Source organism: Sminthopsis crassicaudata, chromosome 4 (assembly GCF_048593235.1).
Source record: "Sminthopsis crassicaudata isolate SCR6 chromosome 4, ASM4859323v1, whole genome shotgun sequence".
NCBI lineage: Eukaryota > Metazoa > Chordata > Mammalia > Dasyuromorphia > Dasyuridae > Sminthopsis > Sminthopsis crassicaudata.
In genome coordinates, this window is record NC_133620.1 from 166,525,986 (window position 1) to 166,533,429 (window position 7,444).

General features: G+C 39.8%; 1 pseudogene; it reads right to left on the minus strand.

Moving 5' to 3' along the window:
• Positions 1-385: 385 nt before the first annotated feature.
• Positions 386-7,156, minus strand: LOC141540668 (signal peptide peptidase-like 3; annotated as a pseudogene).
• Between the last annotated feature and the right edge of the window lie 288 nt (positions 7,157-7,444).

Below are 7,444 nucleotides of genomic sequence, written 5' to 3' on the forward strand. Positions count from 1 at the left end.
AGCTACACCCAGAAAAGGAACACTGGGAAATGAGTGTAAACTGTGAGCATTTTGTTTTGTTTTGTTTTTGTTTTTGTTTTTGTTTTTGTTTTTCTTCCCAGATTATTTTTACCTTCCAAATACAAGTCTTCCTTTGCAATAACAACAACAACAAAATTCGTTCTGCACCTATATATTGTACCAAGCATATATTATAAGATATTTAATATGTATGGGAATGCCTGCCATCTAGGAGAGGGGGTAGAGGGAAGGAGGGGAAAAATTCAGAGTACAAGGGATAATGTTGTAAAAAAAAAAAATTTACCTATGCATATGTACTGTCAAAAAAAAGTTATAATTATAAAATTAATTAAAAAAAAAAAAAAGGAACAAAGCCACCAAGGAATCAAGACAATAGGATCAGAGCAGTCTGGTAACTTCCTGGATAATCCATCATACTTCCAGGAACTTTGAACCTGAGAGTAGAAAGGCACAGATCACCTCTTAAATAAGTCATTGTGAGAAGTGGCAACAAAGTGAATGGTGCCATATAGAGGAGGAAAGGCTGAGTAGTCGAATGGATCAGAGATACTGCTGTAGTGATAAAACCTACAAAGGATCCAATGAGAGTGTAGGGAAAATAGGAAACCTTCTTCATTTGGCCCAAGATATACTTCAGTCCCAGCTTCCTCCAGGAATCACTTCTGCCCTGTTTCTTATGCTTACCATAGCACAGCACAAAGGACAGGAAAAGTCCTGGCATCATCATATCACCAATTCCCATATGAAGAGTGACTGCCTGTGGAATTTAGAAAAACTAATTTTTTTAGTAAAAGAAAATCAAGAAATGTCAGTCCGCATAGAATGTCAAGAGGGTCAGCTGCTGGCCGGGTGGCAACTTTGACCATGATGCTACTATAAAGATGTAGGTGGAGAAAAAAAACCCAAAAGACATCTTAGATCAGAGGGTCTAAAAGGAGCAAACAGGAGATCTTGAAGCTTGGCAGACAGAAAATGATCGTGGCCACATGTAAAGGACTGAGTTGCACTGAGTTCAGGCACTTGAGGTTAATTACCAATTGGACAATACTCTATTAGTATATACTTGGAGAATGACCCACCAACCATCCTGTGCTGGCTCGATCTGTGGGTGTATACAGTGAATGAAAGGAGTCATTGGAGGGTGGAGTAGGACAAGCAAGATCATTCTTTGGTGGTGGAGAGAGAGAAAGGAGGTGTGGAGATTCCTATATCCATTCCCCTGATGGCGACCCCAAAAGACCAAGAATAAAGACTTTTGCTTATCCTGACTCTGGCTGATTTTAAGGTATCCAGGGTACTAACACGGTCATTACATTTGGGGCCCAAGTGTGGGCCAAGGACCTTACTTTCACTGAAGAAGTCCTCCAGTGACCAGCCAAACAAGAAATTTACTTTGTTAAGGGCTAAACTAGCACCCTTTTCTAGCTGAAATGGGGCAGATATTAGGAAAAGATTTTCCCCATTCCCCAGCTCAACCCCCAACACCACCCCTGCCCCAAACAGGTGCTATAAAAAGCATGCTTAAGTTGATTGAGGGGCAAAGTTTAATTATAACCTGGGAATAGATTGCTAGACTCTTAGGTACATTAAAACACACATCCTATTGGTTCTTAGAGGAAAAAGAAATAATTACAGATAATTGGAAACTTGTAGGAGAACAATTATGTGAATACTACAATAATAGAGGTCCTTATTCAATTGCCACATATACAGCATAATACAATTGGCCTTAAATAATCTTGCAAGTTATAGAAAAAGGAAAGGTTTTTAAGAACAGCCAGATGAGGAAGTGTGAGGAAAAAGAGGAAGACAAAGAACAGTTTAATGATCACATAGCCAGAGGGCATGGGGACTTAAATGAGGTTCAAGAGCATCACCACACCCTTCTGGCTCTCATGAGGCAGCTTCAACCACTCCTAGGGAATAGATTATTGACATGCTCCCATCAACTTCACCTTCTGGGACAGAGGGAGGAGGAATAGTGGGAGGGGCAGTGATACCACCAGCACCTCCCCCCAGCAATCATCCCCTCCTATGACTAGATTGCAAAAGGCAGTATGAAAAGCCACAGGGGAAGGGAGGAATATAGGTGATTTGAAACTGCAAATATATCCTGTGATTCAATAGTTTAACTCTTCAGGTCAAGAAAGTAGAAGATATACTCCTTTTGATATAGACATCCTCAAAGACCTGAAAAAGGCTTGTATTCTTTATGGGGCTACATCAGCTTATGTTAAGATATTGTTCCAGAATTTAGCTTATGAAGTCAACCCCTAGGGACTGGAAATCTATAACAAGGATATGCTTAGAACCTTGACAAAACTTGTTGTGGCTTTCTGAATATAGTGAGGTCTGTAGGATACAAGCCCAACAAAATAGTCAAAATGGAGTTAATACTTCAATCACCTGTGACCTACTAACTGGTGTAGGTTCTTATGCAGACATTTCAGTACAGAGTAATTTCCCCTTAGCAGCATATGAGCAAATTGCTGCTGCTGCTATCAAAGCATGGACTTTTCTCCCTAATAATAATGAAAAGGGTGAGACCTTCACAAAAATTGTACAAGGGCCAAATAAACCCTTTGCTAATTTTGTGGGATGTCTGCAGACAGCTGTCATATGAACTAATGGTGAAAATGCAGTAACAGACATTTGATAAGATAAGACATTTTGATCTTCCTAAAGAGAATGCTAATGAGGTTTGCAGAAGAATTATACTAGGATTATACAAGGATGCTCCTTTAGAGGAGATCATAAGATGCTGTGCCACAGTGGGCACAAATGCCTTTTATAGCCAGGCTATGATGCAGACTTCCCAAGATCCCAACAGGGGAAGACAGGGTCCCTTTTGGCAAGGGACTTCCAGAGAGACTCGTCAATGCTTTCAATGTGGTAAAGTAGGGCATTGGAAAGCTCAATGTTGGCATAGAGACAGAATGAGAAAACAACGTGGGAGAAAAAGACCCAATACCCCATGTCCAAAATGCAACAGAGGCTTCCATTGGGCATCAGAATGTAGATTGATTCAGGGAAACAGGATGAGGGGCCCAGCCCCAGGGCCCCAGGCAAAAAACACTTAGGGCATGATAGTAGCCGATGCTACACCCAGAGAGTGCCTAGAAATCTAATACCTAGACATGACCAATCAGCCAGGAAGCAACCTGATGGGAGAAAGGGATTACAATTGGGGAGAATAAAGTTGTATGCAGCTGGGACAATTGAGATACCCCCTGGAGAGGTGAAATCTGTTCCTCTCCAGCCTATGGATCCCTTGCCTCCAGGCACAGTAGGCTTTACCATTTCATCTCCTGAGAATACTTACAAAACATCCATACACTGATGTGGGAAACTGGGGAATGGCAGACAATATTCCAGTCACTAATTCAGGTAGACATTGTGTGACTTATCAACCAGGAGAAGTAGTAGCATCAGGTTTATTGATACAGACTCCTAATAAGCAACCTGGTGATAATCGCCCAGATTCTGATTCCAAGAAGCAAAACCCAGGAATATACTGGACAGCAACTGTGACAGATGACCGACCTATGCTCACTATCTATATAAATGGCATACCATTAAAAGGACTGATAGACACCGGTGCAGATCACACAGTCATTAGGCCAGCTGGCCTAGTCACTGGCCAAAGATTAAGGCAGATACCTACATGTCTGGTGTAGGAGGATCAATAGCAGCTGAAGTTAGTGCTACCCCTTTTAGATGGACTTTTAAAGGTGAAACAGAAGTTTTTCCTCCTTTTATAGTTGAAAAATCCCCATCAATCTGTGGGGAAGAGACATTTTACAACTATTAGGGTTAAAATGAATACTTTGGTTTTTTAAGCAGGGCTGCTGTTGAAGGCCTGCCAACACTTTCACCTGTTCTTATCCAATGGAAAACTGATACACCAGTATGGATAGAACAGTGGCCTTTAGGTAACAATAAAATTCAGGCCTTATTAGATATAGTACAGGAGCAACTTGACCAAGGACACTTACAACCTTCTCCAAGTCCTTGGAATTCCCCAGTATTTATTGTAAAAAAGAAATCTGAAAAATGAAGGCTGTTGACTGATGAACAGATGGAAACTATGGGAACTCTTCAGCATGGACTTCCATCTCCTACTCAATTGCCTAGAGAATGGCCTCTTTGGGTTATAGACATGAAGGATTGTTTCTATTCTACCCCTTTAGATAAGGAGCATATGAAAAGATTTGCCTTGTCAGTGCCCAGCGTTAACTTGACGGAGCCTTATAAGAGATATGAATGGACAGTTTTGACACAGGGAATGGAAAATAGCCCTACTATGTGTCAAATGTATGTTACTGCTGCTCTTACTCCAGTAAGAAAAGCATTTATGTTATTACATTACATGGATAATATATTGGGATGTGCACCTGAGGAACAAATGTTAGAAGCATATCTACAAAAGACCATAGAAACACTAAGGAATTATAAATTGCACATAGCTCCAGAAAAAATTCAAATGCATGCTCCTTTTCAATATTTAGGATATGAAGTATACCCTAAGGTGCTTACAGTACAAAAACTTTCTTTAAGAACAGAGAAGCTAAGCACCCTAAATAACTTTCAGAAATTCATAGGAGATATCCAATGGATGCATCCAGATGTAACCATTATATGACATTTTAAGAGGAGACAGTGCTTTAAACTCACCACACCAGTTTACAAAAGAAGATCAAGAGGCTTTGAGAGAAGTTGAACTGGCTTTATCCATGTGATTGAAAGAGTCACTCAAAAACCCTTGGAAATATCCGTTTTTTGCTACACAAGAGGCACCCAGCAGTCCTTCATCAAGGAGACAGTGTGATAGAGTGGGTGAACCTCCCAGCACAACCAGAACAAAGCTTACTCCTTATCCAGTGCTTATGGCTAGAATTTTATTAAAGGCCATTAAGCAAGCAGTACAATTATTTTGGATAAGATCTGACAAGATATACACCTTTTATACTAATGCACAAGTTAATGTGTGCTGTGAAACCATCCCAGAGAGGCAAATTTTATTAGCCAAGGGTCCAAATTTTACACATGGGTCTCCATTAAAGACTATTACATAATTGGTGATGGATTCTTGAAGAAAAGTTTTCTAAAGTTCCTCTTAAAGTACCAACTATCTTTACAGATGGATCCCAACATAATATTTGTGCTGTATACTCTCATGACTTAACTATAAAGAACTCCTTTTCAGTCCACTCAGCAGAATGAATTGTATGCAATCATTCTAGCTTTTACTTATTATGCAGGAGATATAAATATAATATCTGATTCGGCCTATTCAGTAGGTGTGGTACAAAGAATTGCCACAGACAAAATAAAATTTGTAGCCTCCAATATATATCAGCTCTTTCAGGAACTTCAAGAACAAGTGAGAAAGCATCCAGGTAAGATTTATATCTTGCATGTCCACTCTCATAGTGGACTTCCAGGTCCTATTTTTTAATGGTAATTCAAAGGCAGATAGCCTTCTATGTTGGCCAATACTCCTTTATTTCAAGAAACCCAAGAATCTCATTTTAAATATCATCAGGCTGCTCAAGCTTTACTTTTACAATTTGGAATAACAAGAGAGGAAGCTAGGAGCATAGTAAAAGCCTGTACATCTTGCATTCCTTTCCACACTCCTACACTCCTCCAGGGAAGAACCCTCATGGTTTGAGACCTAATGAAATTTGGCAAACGAATGTGACCCATTTTAAATCTTTTGCTCATTTGTCTTTTATCCATGTTGTGGTAGACACCTTTTCAGGATTCACTTTTGCAATACCAGCAGCAAAAGAGACAACCCAAGTGGTTACTGAATTCCTTATACAAGCATTTGCAATTATGGGTATGCCACAAGCAATAAAAACAGGCAATACACTTGCATATGCTTCTAAACATTTTGTACACTTTTGTTCACAGTATATCTCTGAAACATGATAAGACTATTGTAGGAGTTGAAAATCCTCAGGAATCATTGGATTCTCTGAGACATCATAAGACTGTTGTAGGACTTGAAAACCCTCAGAAATCATTGGATTCTTTGAGACATGATAAGACTGTTGTAGGATTTGAAAACCCTCAGGAATCATTGGATTTTGTGAGAAATAATAAGACTGTTGCAGGACTTCACAATATGCAGGAATCGTTGGATTCCCTAACATATAAAAAGACTGTTGCAGGACTTCAAAAACTTGAGGGGATCATTGGATTCCCTGACACATGATGCAATGGACAATAGATTGGTTTTGGACTATCTCTTGGCTGCTGAAGGATGTATATGTGTGACTGATGTTTACATAGCCTTCTTCTAGGACTTCTGGAAATCTTTTACAAGACCATGTTAATTTATATTGTTTGTTATATCACTACTTGCATGTACAATTCATGCTTGTTACACCACATCAAGCCTGCACTGGCTGTGGGGAGAGTCATCACTAATAGCCTTGCATTATTTCTATGTGCTTGTGTAATACCTCCCATGCTGATGGGTTTGTGCATACCTGTTTCTAATAAGACCCTTAAGCCCAGAAACCAGCTAGCAATCCCCACTTCCCTTTGGTGCTTTTCATCTCCCCTCCTGAGATGTCAGGGAGGGAGTGATTATCTCCTTTTTAGTGCTTTCACCTTCCTTCCTGAGAAGTCAGGGAGGGCATGATCACCTCCTTTTTGGGGTTCTCACCTCCCTGAGAAGTCAGGGATGGTGTGATCACCTGTGTTCTAAAACAAAAGAAAGAGGGAAATGTAAAGGGCTGAAAATCTGAGTTACACTGAGTCCAAGCACTTGAGGCTAATTACCAATTGGACAATACTCAATTAGCATATACTTGGAGAATAACCCCCACACACACACCATCCTGTGCTGGCTTGATCTTTGGGTGTATACAGTGAATGAAAGGAGTCATTGGAGGATAGAGTAGGTCAAGCAGGATCATTCTTTGGTTGTGGAGAGAGAGAAAAGAGGTGTGGAGATTCCTATATCTATTCCCCTGATAGCGACCCCAAAAGACCTAAGAATAAAGACGTTTGCTTATCCTGACTCCGGCTGATTTTAAAATATCCAGGGTACTAACCCGGTCATTACAGCCACACAGAGGCCCATGGCTAGAGCATCCATGAAAAGCCAATAGCCAGTCATGACAGAAAGGGAAAAAGAGTGCAGCTCCAAAGTAATCAATGTTTAACTTAATGATCTTATTCAATTGATAGATTCTTCATTTTTTTGACATGTACTCATAGTTTGGATAATTATCTACCCAAATAATAACTCCATTTCTGGCCAATTAAAGATCCTAATATTTTTCTTCCCATTTTCTTCTTCTTCTTCTTCTTCTTCTTCTTCTTCTTCTTCTTCTTCTTCTTCTTCTTCTTCTTCTTCTTCTTCTTCTTCTTCTTCTTCTTCTTCTTCCTCTTCTTCTTCTTCTTC